Below are 13538 nucleotides of genomic sequence, written 5' to 3'. Positions count from 1 at the left end.
TTGCCATTTCTACAGCAAAGTCTTTAAGCATAGGACTAGCACAGTGCTGACCTTGCCGAACTGCAAAATGACAAAAGCCATTTCCCACTCCAGGCACAATATTACAGCTTTGAATTGGTAAAATACCAACCAAGCCAACCTGAAATGAGTAAAATCAACCCCTGACACAGTGTTTCGCTCTAATTAGAGCTCTTCAGAGAGGTATAGCTTTGTCCAGACTCAAGGGAGCACCCAGTATAAGTAAAAAAAATACCCTTTCAGGCATAGAGTGACGAATAAATTATGCAAAAAGGAAGAAGAGAACTCTGGGTAGTTCTCGAGTTTAGGTGGAAAGCAGCTCTTGTATAGAGCACTTTCAACACCAGCGACACTATAGATCTGCTCACCTCAAATGTCTGCTTTTCTATCAAAGTATTTAAGCATAGGATTAACATAGTGCTATCCATGCCGAGATAGAAATGGACAAAGTCTTTTGCCATTTCTACTGCAAAGTCTTTAAGCATAGGACTAGCACAGTGCTGACCTTGCCGAGCTGTAAAATGACAAAAGCCATTTACCACTCCAGGCACAAAATTACAGCTTTGATTTGGTAAAATACCAACCAAGCCAACCTGAAATGAGTAAAAGCAACCCGTGACACAGTGTTTCGTTCTAATTAGAGATCTTCAGAGAGGTATAGCTTTGTCCAGACTCAAGGGAGCACCCAGTATAAGTCAAAAAAATACCCTTTCAGGCATAGAGTGACGAATAAATAATGCAAAAAAGAAGAAGAGAACTCTGGGTAGTTCTCAAGTTTAGGTGGAAAGCAGCTCTTGTATAGAGCACTCTCAACACCAGCGACACTCTAGATCTGCTCACCTCAAATGGGTGCTTTTCTATCAAAGTCTTTAAGCATAGGATTAATATAGTGCTATCCATGCCGAGATAGAAATGGACAAAGTCTTTTGCCATTTCTACAGCAAAGTCTTTAAGCATAGGACTAGCACAGTGCTGACCTTGCCGAGCTGTAAAATGACAAAAGCCGTTTACCACTCCAGGCACAACATTACAGCTTTGAATTGGTAAAATACCAACCAAGCCAACCTGAAATGAGTAAAAGCAACCCCTGACACAGTGTTTCGCTCTAATTAGAGCTCTTCAGAGAGGTATAGCGTTGTCCAGACTCAAGGGAGCACCCAGTATAAGTCAAAAAAATACCCTTTCAGGCATAGAGTGACGAATAAATTATGCAAAAAAGAAGAAGAAAACTCTGGGTAGTTCGCAAGTTTAGGTGTAAAGCAGCTCTTGTATAGAGCACTCTCAACACCAGCGACACTCTAGATCTTCTCACCTCAAATGTCTGCTTTTCTATCAAAGTCTTTAAGCATAGGATTAACATAGTGCTATCCATGCCGAGATAGAAATGGACAAAGTCTTTTGCCATTTCTACAGCAAAGTCTTTAAGCATAGGACTAGCACAGTGCTGACCTTGCCGAGCTGTAAAATAACAAAAGCCATTTACCACTCCAGGCACAATACTACAGCTTTGAATTGGTAAAATACTAACCCAGCCAACCTGAAATGAGTAAAAGCAACCCCTGACACGGTGTTTCACTCTAATTAGAGCTCTTCAGAGAGGTATAGCTTTGTCCAGACTCAGGGAGCACCCAGTATAATTCAAAAAAATACCCTTTCAGGCATAGAGTGACGAATAAATTATGCAAAAAAGAAGAAGAGAACTCTGGGTAGTTCTCAAGTTTAGGTGGAAAGCAGCTCTTGTATTGAGCACTCTCAACACCAGCGACACTCTAGATCTGCTTACTTCAAATGTCTGCTTTTCTATCAAAGTCTTTAAGCATAGGATTAACATAGTGCTATCCATGCCGAGATAGAAATGGACAAAGTCTTTTGCCATTTCTACAGCAAGGTCTTTAAGCATAGAACTAGCACAGTGCTGACTTTGCCGAGCTGTGAAATGATGAAAGCCATTTACCACTCCAGGCACAATATTACAGCTTTGAATTGGTAAAATACCAACCAAGCCAACCTGAAATGAGTAAACGCAAGCCCTGACACAGTGTTTTGCTCTAATTAGAGCTCTTCAGAGAGGTATAGCTTTGTTCAGACTCAAGGGAGCACCCAGTATAAGTCAAAACAATACCCTTTCAGGCATAGAGTGACAAATAAATTATGCAAAAAAGAACAAGAGAACTCTGGGTAGTTCTCAAGTTTGGGTGGAAAGCAGCTCTTGTATAGAGCACTCTCAACACCAGCGACACTCTAGATCTGCTCACCTCAAATGTCTGCTTTTCTATCAAAGTCTTTAAGCATAGGATTAACATAGTGCTATCCATGCCGAGATAGAAATGGACAAAGTCTTTTGCCATTTCTACAGCAAAGTCTTTAAGCATAGAACTAGCACAGTGCTGACCTTGCCGAGTTGTAAAATGACAAAAGCCATTTACCACTCCAGGCACAATATTACAGCTTTGAATTGGTAAAATACCAACCAAGCCAACCTGAAATGAGTAAAAGCAACCCCTGACACAGTGTTTCGCTCTAATTAGAGCTCTTCAGAGAGGTATAGCTTTGTCCAGACTCAAGGGAGCACCCTGTATAAGTCAAAAAAATACCCTTTCAGGCATAGAGTGACGAATAAATTATGCAAAAAGGAAGAAGAGAACTCTGGGTAGTTCTCAAGTTTAGGTGGAAAGCAGCTCTTGTATAGAGCACTCTCAACACCAGCGACACTCTGGATCTGCTCACCTCAAATGTCTGCTTTTCTATCAAAGTCTTTAAGCATAGGATTAACATAGTGCTATCCATGCCGAGATAGAAATGGACAAAGTCTTTTGCCATTTCTACAGCAAAGTCTTTAAGCATAGGACTAGCACAGTGCTGACCTTGCCGAGCTGTAAAATGACAAAAGCCATTTACCACTCCAGGCACAATATTACAGCTTTGAATTGGTAAAATACCAACCAAGCCAACCTGAAATGAGTAAAAGCAACCCCTGACACAGTGTTTCGCTCTAATTAGTTCTCTTCAGAGAGGTATAGCTTTGTCCAGACTCAAGGGAGCACCCAGTATAAGTCAAAAAAATAAGTTTTCAGGCATAGAGTGACGAATAAATTATGCAAAAAGGAAGAAGAGAACTCTGGCTAGTTCTCAAGTTTAGGTGGAAAGCAGCTCTTGTATAGAGCACTCTCAGCACCAGCGACACTCTAGATCTGCTCACCTCAAATGTCTGCTTTTCTAGCAAAGTCTTTAAGCATAGGATTAACATAGTGCTATCCATGCCGAGATAGAAATGGACAAAGTCTTTTGCCATTTCTACAGCAAAGTCTTTAAGCATAGGACTAGCACAGTGCTGACCTTGCCGAGCTGTAAAATGACAAAAGCCATTTACCAGTCCAGGTACAATATTACAGCTTTGAATTGGTAAAATACCAACCAAGCCAACCTAAAATGAGTAAAAGCAACACCTAACACAGTGTTTCGCTCTAATTAGAGCTCTTCAGAGAGGTATAGCTTTATAGCTTTATCCAGACTCAAGGGAGCACCCAGTATAAGTCAAAAAAATACCCTTTCAGGCATAGAGTGACGAATAAATTATGCAAAAAAGAAGAAGAGAACTCTGGGTAGTTCTCAAGTTTAGGTGGAAAGCAGCTCTTGTATAGAGCACTCTCAACACCAGAGACACTCTAGATCTGCTCACCTCAAATGTCTGCTTTTCTATCAAAGTCTTTAAGCATAGGATTAACATAGTGCTATCCATGCCGATATAGAAATGGACAACGTCTTTTGCCATTTCTACAGCAAAGTCTTTAAGCATAGGACTAGCACAGTGCTGACCTTGCCGAGCTGTAAAATGACAAAAGCCATTTACCACTCCAGGCACAATATTACAGCTTTGAATTGGTAAAATACCAACCAAGCCAATCTGAAATGAGTAAAAGCAACCCCTGACACAGTGTTTCGCTCTAATTAGAGCTCTTCAGAGAGATATAGCTTTGTCCAAACTCAAGAGAGCACCCAGTATAAGTCAAAAAAATACCCTTTCAGGCATAGAGTGACGAATAAATTATGCAAAAAAGAAGAAGAGAACTCTGGGTAGTTCTCAAGTTTAGGTGGAAAGCAGCTCTTGTATAGAGCACTCTCAACACCAGCGACACTCTAGATCTGCTCACCTCAAATGTCTGCTTTTCTATCAAAGTCTTTAAGCATAGGATTAACATAGTGCTATCCATGCCGAGATAGAAATGGACAAAGGGCCTGATTCACAGAACTAACTTAAGACAAAATCCTAAACTTACTACCATTTTGGTATTCACAGAAGGCACTTACTCATTTTGGTATTCACAGAAGGCACTTACTCATTTCGGTAATCACAGAAGTTAGGAGTCCTAACTTTAGGACTCCTAAATGCCTTCTGTGAATACCGAAAGTCTTAAAATTAGGATTTTTCTCAGTTTAGTAGTAGTATAGTTAGGACTCCTAACTTTAGGACTCCTAAATGCCTTCTGTGAATACCGAAAGTCTTAAAATTAGGATTTTTCTCAATTTAGTAGTCCTAAATTTAGGACTCCTAACTTTAGGACTCCTAAATGCCTTCTGTGAATACCGAAAGCCTTAAAATTAGGATTTTTCTCAGTTTAGTAGTAGTATAGTTAGGACTCCTAACTTTAGGACTCCTAAATGCCTTCTGTGAATACCGAAAGTCTTAAAATTAGGATTTTTCTCAATTTAGTAGTCCTAAGTCTAAATTTAGCACTACTAAATTGAGAAAAATCCTAATTTTAAGACTTTCGGTATTCACAGAAGGCATTTAGGAGTCCTAAAGTTAGTAGTACTAACTATACTACTACTAAACTGAGAAAAATCCTAATTTTAAGGCTTTCGGTATTCACAGAAGGCATTTAGGAGTCCTAAAGTTAGGACTCTTAACTTCTGTGAATACCGAAATGAGTAAGTGCCTTCTGTGAATACCAAAATGAGTAAGTGCCTTCTGTGAATACCAAAATGGTAGTAAGTTTAGGATTTTGTCTTAAGTTAGTTCTGTGAATCGGGCCCTTTCTTTTGCCATTTCTACAGCAAAGTCTTTAAGCATAGGACTAGCACAGTGCTGACCTTGCCGAACTGCAAAATGACAAAAGCCATTTCCCACTCCAGGCACAATATTACAGCTTTGAATTGGTAAAATACCAACCAAGCCAACCTGAAATGAGTAAAATCAACCCCTGACACAGTGTTTCGCTCTAATTAGAGCTCTTCAGAGAGGTATAGCTTTGTCCAGACTCAAGGGAGCACCCAGTATAAGTCAAAAAAATACCCTTTCAGGCATAGAGTGACGAATAAATTATGCAAAAAGGAAGAAGAGAACTCTGGGTAGTTCTCGAGTTTAGGTGGAAAGCAGCTCTTGTATAGAGCACTTTCAACACCAGCGACACTATAGATCTGCTCACCTCAAATGTCTGCTTTTCTATCAAAGTATTTAAGCATAGGATTAACATAGTGCTATCCATGCCGAGATAGAAATGGACAAAGTCTTTTGCCATTTCTACTGCAAAGTCTTTAAGCATAGGACTAGCACAGTGCTGACCTTGCCGAGCTGTAAAATGACAAAAGCCATTTACCACTCCAGGCACAAAATTACAGCTTTGATTTGGTAAAATACCAACCAAGCCAACCTGAAATGAGTAAAAGCAACCCGTGACACAGTGTTTCGTTCTAATTAGAGATCTTCAGAGAGGTATAGCTTTGTCCAGACTCAAGGGAGCACCCAGTATAAGTCAAAAAAATAAGTTTTCAGGCATAGAGTGACGAATAAATTATGCAAAAAGGAAGAAGAGAACTCTGGCTAGTTCTCAAGTTTAGGTGGAAAGCAGCTCTTGTATAGAGCACTCTCAGCACCAGCGACACTCTAGATCTGCTCACCTCAAATGTCTGCTTTTCTAGCAAAGTCTTTAAGCATAGGATTAACATAGTGCTATCCATGCCGAGATAGAAATGGACAAAGTCTTTTGCCATTTCTACAGCAAAGTCTTTAAGCATAGGACTAGCACAGTGCTGACCTTGCCGAGTTGTAAAATGACAAAAGCCATTTACCACTCCAGGCACAATATTACAGCTTTGAATTGGTAAAATACCAACCAAGCCAACCTGAAATGAGTAAAAGCAACCCCTGACACAGTGTGTCGCTCTAATTAGAGCTCTTCAGAGAGGTATAGCTTTGTCCAGACTCAAGGGAGCACCCAGTATAAGTCAAAAAAATACCCTTTCAGGCATAGAGTGACGAATAAATTATGCAAAAAAGAAGAAGAGAACTCTGGGTAGTTCTCAAGTTTAGGTGGAAAGCAGCTCTTGTATAGAGCACTCTCAACACCAGAGACACTCTAGATCTGCTCACCTCAAATGTCTGCTTTTCTATCAAAGTCTTTAAGCATAGGATTAACATAGTGCTATCCATGCCGATATAGAAATGGACAACGTCTTTTGCCATTTCTACAGCAAAGTCTTTAAGCATAGGACTAGCACAGTGCTGACCTTGCCGAGCTGTAAAATGACAAAAGCCATTTACCACTCCAGGCACAATATTACAGCTTTGAATTGGTAAAATACCAACCAAGCCAATCTGAAATGAGTAAAAGCAACCCCTGACACAGTGTTTCGCTCTAATTAGAGCTCTTCAGAGAGATATAGCTTTGTCCAAACTCAAGAGAGCACCCAGTATAAGTCAAAAAAATACCTTTTCAGGCATAGAGTGACGAATAAATTATGCAAAAAAGAAGAAGAGAACTCTGGGTAGTTCTCAAGTTTAGGTGGAAAGCAGCTCTTGTATAGAGCACTCTCAACACCAGCGACACTCTAGATCTGCTCACCTCAAATGTCTGCGTTTCTATCAAAGTCTTTAAGCATAGGATTAACATAGTGCTATCCATGCCGAGATAGAAATGGACAAAGTCTTTTGCCATTTCTACAGCAAAGTCTTTAAACATAGGACTAGCACAGTGCTGACCTTGCCGAGCTGTAAAATGACAAAAGCCATTTACCACTCCAGGCACAATATTACAGCTTTGAATTGGTAAAATACCAACCAAGCCAACCTGAAATGATTAAAAGCAACCCCTGACACAGTGTTTCCTTCTAATTAGAGATCTTCAGAGAGATATATCTTTGTCCAGACTCAAGGGAGCACCCAGTATAAGTCAAAAAAATACCCTTTCAGGCATAGAGTGACGAATAAATTATGCAAAAAAGAAGAAGAGAACTCTGGGTAGTTCTCAAGTTTAGGTGGAAAGCAGCTCTTGTATAGAGCACTCTCAACACCAGCGACACTCTAGATCTGCTCACCTCAAATGTCTGCTTTTCTATCAAAGTCTTTAAGCATAGAATTAACATAGTGCTATCCATGCCGAGATAGAAATGGACAAAGTCTTTTGCCATTTCTACAGCAAAGTCTTTAAGCATAGGACTAGCACAGTGCTGACCTTGCCGAGTTGTAAAATGACAAAAGCCATTTACCACTCCAGGCACAATATTACAGCTTTGAATTGGTAAAATACCAACCAAGCCAACCTGAAATGAGTAAAAGCAACCCCTGACACAGTGTTTCGCTCTAATTAGAGCTCTTCAGAGAGGTATAGCTTTGTCCAGACTCAAGGGAGCACCCAGTATAAGTCAAAATAATACCCTTTCAGGCATAGAGTGACGAATAAATTATGCAAAAAGGAAGAAGAGAACTCTGGGTAGTTCTCAAGTTTAGGTGGAAAGCAGCTCTTGTATAGAGCACTCTCAACACCAGCGACACTCTAGATCTGCTCACCTCAAATGTCTGCTTTTCTATCAAAGTCTTTTAGCATAGGATTAACATAGCGCTATCCATGCCGAGATAGAAATGGACAAAGTCTTTTGCCATTTCTACAGCAAAGTCTTTAAGCATAGGACTAGCACAGTGCTGACCTTGCCGAGCTGTAAAATGACAAAAGCCATTTACCACTCCAGGCACAATATTACAGTTTTGAATTGGTAAAATACCAACCAAGCCAACCTGAAATGAGTAAAAGCAACCCCTGACACAGTGTTTCGCTCTAATTAGAGCTCTTCAGAGAGGTATAGCTTTGTCCAGACTCAAGGGAGCACCCAGTATAAGTAAAAAAAATACCCTTTCAGGCATAGAGTGACGAATAAATTATGCAAAAAGGAAGAAGAGAACTCTGGCTAGTTCTCAAGTTTAGGTGGAAAGCAGCTCTTGTATAGAGCACTCTCAACACCAGCGACACTCTAGATCTGCTCACCTCAAATGTCTGCTTTTCTATCAAAGTCTTTAAGCATAGGATTAACATAGTGCTATCCATGCCGAGATAGAAATGGACAAAGTCTTTTGCCATTTCTACAGCAAAGTCTTTAAGCATAGGACTAGCACAGTGCTGACCTTGCCGAGTTGTAAAATGACAAAAACCATTTACCACTCCAGGCACAATATTACAGCTTTGAATTGGTAAAATACCTACCAAGCCAACCTGAAATGAGTAAAAGCAACCCCTGACACAGTGTTTCGCTCTAATTAGAGCTCTTCAGAGAGGTATAGCTTTGTCCAGACTCAAGGGAGCACCCAGTATAAGTCAAAAAAATACCCTTTCAGGCATAGAGTGACGAATAAATTATGCAAAAAGGAAGAAGAGAACTCTGGGTAGTTCTCAAGTTTAGGTGGAAAGCAGCTCTTGTATAGAGCACTCTCAACACCAGCGACACTCTAGATCTGCTCACCTCAAATGTCTGCTTTTCTATCAAAGTCTTTAAGCATAGGATTAACATAGTGCTATCCATGACGAGATAGAAATGGACAAAGTCTTTAAGCATAGGACTAGCACAGTGCTGACCTTGCCGAGCTGTAAAATGACAAAACCCATTTACCACTCCAGGCACAATATTACAGCTTTGAATTGGTAAAATACCAACCAAGCCAACCTGAAATGAGTAAAAGCAACCCCTGACACAGTGTTTCGCTCTAATTAGAGCTCTTCAGAGAGGTATAGCTTTGTCCAGACTCAAGGGAGCACCCAGTATAAGTCAAAAAAATACCCTTTCAGGCATAGAGTGACGAATAAATTATGCAAAAAGGAAGAAGAGAACTCTGGCTAGTTCTCAAGTTTAGGTGGAAAGCAGCTCTTGTATAGAGCACTCTCAACACCAGCGACACTCTAGATCTGCTCACCTCAAATGTCTGCTTTTCTAGCAAAGTCTTTAAGCATAGGATTAACATAGTGCTATCCATGCCGAGATAGAAATGGACAAAGTCTTTTGCCATTTCTACAGCAAAGTCTTTAAGCATAGGACTAGCACAGTGCTGACCTTGCCGAGCTGTAAAATGACAAAAGCCATTTACCTCTCCAGCCACAATATTACAGATTTGAATTGGTAAAATACCAACCAAGCCAACCTGAAATGAGTAAAAGCAACCGCTGACACAGTGTTTCGTTCTAATTAGAGATCTTCAGAGAGGTATAGCTTTGTCCAGACTCAAGGGAGCACCCAGTATAAGTCAAAAAAATACCCTTTCAGGCATAGAGTGACGAATAAATTATGCAAAAAAGAAGAAGAGAACTCTGGGTAGTTCTCAAGTTTAGGTGGAAAGCAGCTCTTGTATAGAGCACTCTCAACACCAGCGACACTCTAGATCTGCTCACCTCAAATGTCTGCTTTTCTATCAAAGTCTTTAAGCATAGGATTAACATAGTGCTATCCATGCCGAGATAGAAATGGACAAAGTCTTTTGCCATTTCTACAGCAAAGTCTTTAAGCATAGGACTAGCACAGTGCTGACCTTGCCGAGTTGTAAAATGACAAAAGCCATTTACCACTCCAGGCACAATATTACAGCTTTGAATTGGTAAAATACCAACCAAGCCAACCTGAAATGAGTAAAAGCAACCCCTGACACAGTGTTTCGCTCTAATTAGAGCTCTTCAGAGAGGTATAGCTTTGTCCAGACTCAAGGGAGCACCCAGTATAAGTCAAAAAAATACCCTTTCAGGCATAGAGTGACGAATAAATTATGCAAAAAGGAAGAAGAGAACTCTGGGTAGTTCTCAAGTTTAGGTGGAAAGCAGCTCTTGTATAGAGCACTCTCAACACCAGCGACACTCTAGATCTGCTCACCTCAAATGTCTGCTTTTCTATCAAAGTCTTTAAGCATAGGATTAACATAGTGCTATCCATGCCGAGATAGAAATGGACAAAGTCTTTTGCCATTTCTACAGCAAAGTCTTTAAGCATAGGACTAGCACAGTGCTGACCTTGCCGAGCTGTAAAATGACAAACGCCATTTACCACTCCAGGCAAAAAATTACAGCTTTGAATTGGTAAAATACCAACCAAGCCAATCTGAAATGAGTAAAAGCAACCCCTGACACAGTGTTTTGCTCTAATTAGAGCTCTTCAGAGAGGTATAGCTTTGTCCAAACTCAAGAGAGCACCCAGTATAAGTCAAAAAAATACCCTTTCAGGCATAGAGTGACAAATAATTATGCAGAAAAGAAGAAGAGAACTCTGGGTAGTTCTCAAGTTTAGGTGGAAAGCAGCTCTTGTATAGAGCACTCTCAACACCAGCGACACTCTAGATCTGCTCACCTCAAATGTCTGCTTTTCTATCAAAGTCTTTAAGCATAGGATTAACATAGTGCTATCCATGCCGAGATAGAAATGGACAAAGTCTTTTGCCATTTCTACAGCAAAGTCTTTAATCATAGGACTAGCACAGTGCTGACCTTGCCGAGCTGTAAAATGACAAAAGCCATTTACCACTCCAGGCACAATATTACAGCTTTGAATTGGTGAAATACCATCCAAGCCAACCTGAAATGAGTAAAAGCAACCCCTGACACAGTGTTTCGCTCTAATTAGAGCTCTTCAGAGAGGTACAGCTTTGTCCAGACTCAAGGGATCACCCAGTATAAGTAAAAAAGAAATACCCTTTCAGGCATAGAGTGACGAATAAATTATGCAAAAAAGAAGAAGAGAACTCTGGGTAGTTCTCAAGTTTAGGTGGAAAGCAGCTCTTGTATAGAGCACTCTCAGCACCAGCGACACTCTAGATCTGCTCACCTCAAATGTCTGCTTTTCTAGCAAAGTCTTTAAGCATAGGATTAACATAGTGCTATCCATGCCGAGATAGAAATGGACAAAGTCTTTTGCCATTTCTACCGCAAAGTCTTTAAGCATAGGACTAGCACAGTGCTGACCTTGCCGAGCTGTAAAATGACAAAAGCCATTTACCACTCCAGGCACAATATTACAGCTTGGAATTGCTAAAATACCAACCAAGCCAAACTGAAATGAGTAAAAGCAACCCCAGACACAGTGTGTCGCTCTAATTAGAGCTCTTCAAAGAGGTATAGCTTTGTCCAAACTCAAGAGAGCACCCAGTATAAGTCAAAAAAATACCCTTTCAGGCATAGAGTGACGAATAAATTATGCAAAAAAGAAGAAGAGAACTCTGGGTAGTTCTCAAGTTTAGGTGGAAAGCAGCTCTTGTATAGAGCACTCTCAACACCAGCGACACTCTAGATCTGCTCACCTCAAATGTCTGCTTTTCTATCAAAGTCTTTAAGCATAGGATTAACATAGTGCTATCCATGCCGAGATAGAAATGGACAAAGGGCCTGATTCACAGAACTAACTTAAGACAAAATCCTAAACTTACTACCATTTTGGTATTCACAGAAGGCACTTACTCATTTTGGTATTCACAGAAGGCACTTACTCATTTCGGTAATCACAGAAGTTAGGAGTCCTAACTTTAGGACTCCTAAATGCCTTCTGTGAATACCGAAAGTCTTAAAATTAGGATTTTTCTCAGTTTAGTAGTAGTATAGTTAGGACTCCTAACTTTAGGACTCCTAAATACCTTCTGTGAATACCGAAAGTCTTAAAATTAGGATTTTTCTCAATTTAGTAGTCCTAAATTTAGGACTCCTAACTTTAGGACTCCTAAATGCCTTCTGTGAATACCGAAAGCCTTAAAATTAGGATTTTTCTCAGTTTAGTAGTAGTATAGTTAGGACTCCTAACTTTAGGACTCCTAAATGCCTTCTGTGAATACCGAAAGTCTTAAAATTAGGATTTTTCTCAATTTAGTAGTCCTAAGTCTAAATTTAGCACTACTAAATTGAGAAAAATCCTAATTTTAAGACTTTCGGTATTCACAGAAGGCATTTAGGAGTCCTAAAGTTAGTAGTACTAACTATACTACTACTAAACTGAGAAAAATCCTAATTTTAAGGCTTTCGGTATTCACAGAAGGCATTTAGGAGTCCTAAAGTTAGGACTCTTAACTTCTGTGAATACCGAAATGAGTAAGTGCCTTCTGTGAATACCAAAATGAGTAAGTGCCTTCTGTGAATACCAAAATGGTAGTAAGTTTAGGATTTTGTCTTAAGTTAGTTCTGTGAATCGGGCCCTTTCTTTTGCCATTTCTACAGCAAAGTCTTTAAGCATAGGACTAGCACAGTGCTGACCTTGCCGAACTGCAAAATGACAAAAGCCATTTCCCACTCCAGGCACAATATTACAACTTTGAATTGGTAAAATACCAACCAAGCCAACCTGAAATGAGTAAAATCAACCCCTGACACAGTGTTTCGCTCTAATTAGAGCTCTTCAGAGAGGTATAGCTTTGTCCAGACTCAAGGGAGCACCCAGTATAAGTCAAAAAAATACCCTTTCAGGCATAGAGTGACGAATAAATTATGCAAAAAGGAAGAAGAGAACTCTGGGTAGTTCTCGAGTTTAGGTGGAAAGCAGCTCTTGTATAGAGCACTTTCAACACCAGCGACACTATAGATCTGCTCACCTCAAATGTCTGCTTTTCTATCAAAGTATTTAAGCATAGGATTAACATAGTGCTATCCATGCCGAGATAGAAATGGACAAAGTCTTTTGCCATTTCTACTGCAAAGTCTTTAAGCATAGGACTAGCACAGTGCTGACCTTGCCGAGCTGTAAAATGACAAAAGCCATTTACCACTCCAGGCACAAAATTACAGCTTTGATTTGGTAAAATACCAACCAAGCCAACCTGAAATGAGTAAAAGCAACCCGTGACACAGTGTTTCGTTCTAATTAGAGATCTTCAGAGAGGTATAGCTTTGTCCAGACTCAAGGGAGCACCCAGTATAAGTCAAAAAAATACCCTTTCAGGCATAGAGTGACGAATAAATAATGCAAAAAAGAAGAAGAGAACTCTGGGTAGTTCTCAAGTTTAGGTGGAAAGCAGCTCTTGTATAGAGCACTCTCAACACCAGCGACACTCTAGATCTGCTCACCTCAAATGGGTGCTTTTCTATCAAAGTCTTTAAGCATAGGATTAATATAGTGCTATCCATGCCGAGATAGAAATGGACAAAGTCTTTTGCCATTTCTACAGCAAAGTCTTTAAGCATAGGACTAGCACAGTGCTGACCTTGCCGAGCTGTAAAATGACAAAAGCCGTTTACCACTCCAGGCACAACATTACAGCTTTGAATTGGTAAAATACCAACCAAGCCAACCTGAAATGA

This window comes from Triturus cristatus, chromosome 5_2 (assembly GCF_964204655.1).
Source record: "Triturus cristatus chromosome 5_2, aTriCri1.1, whole genome shotgun sequence".
NCBI lineage: Eukaryota > Metazoa > Chordata > Amphibia > Caudata > Salamandridae > Triturus > Triturus cristatus.
Note: the sequence above shows the minus strand (reverse complement) of the source record.